The sequence below is a fragment of the Octopus bimaculoides genome, chromosome 9 (assembly GCF_001194135.2).
Source record: "Octopus bimaculoides isolate UCB-OBI-ISO-001 chromosome 9, ASM119413v2, whole genome shotgun sequence".
NCBI lineage: Eukaryota > Metazoa > Mollusca > Cephalopoda > Octopoda > Octopodidae > Octopus > Octopus bimaculoides.
The window spans coordinates 32368090-32368851 of record NC_068989.1 but is presented as its reverse complement, the minus strand read 5'-3'; positions in this window follow the sequence as shown (position 1 = coordinate 32368851).

Genomic DNA, 762 nt, shown 5'->3' with positions numbered 1-762 from the left:
CTGGTGTTAGCGGTGGCCATCCCTGATCCATCATCTGTGGTGGTCTTGGACAGTGGTTTGTGTGGTGTTGACTCTGTACCCTCTGTATCCATGTTAGTTGATGTACTATTTTCTGAGACATGCTTAAAAAAGTTTGCTGTTCAGCTGCTGCAGTTCGTACAGCCTCTGCATACAGCCTTTTGTTGGGAGCAGAAGGAATATATGGACTTCTCTCTTTGTGAGTCCTGTTGGTTCTTGGTGGATTATGGGTATGCAGGTTTAAGCTTTTTGGTCTCCCTTTTCTGCGCTCCCGTTTATTTTGTTGTGAGTGATCATCTAGCTTATTTAGCTGATGGTGTTTGGGATGGGCAAATCTGCAGTTTCGTCCCTTTTCCCCGTGCCAACAGGTACCATTTAGGTAGAATTTACAGATAATCTGTTTCTTTTTCTTTCTCTTTGTATAAATATATATATATATATGTGTGTGTGTGTGTGTGCGTATATGTGTATATATACATATATATATATACATATATATAGAGATATACACACATATATATATACACATATATATCATCATCATCATCATCATCGTTTAACGTCCGCTTTCCATGCTAGCATGGGTTGGACGACTTGACTGAGGACTGGTGAAACCGGATGGCAACACCAGGCTCCAATCTAAATTAGGCAGAGTTTCTACAGCTGGATGCCCCTCCTAACGCCAACCACTGACAGAGTGTAGTAGGTGCTTTTACGTGTCACCTGCACAAAGGCCAGTCAGGC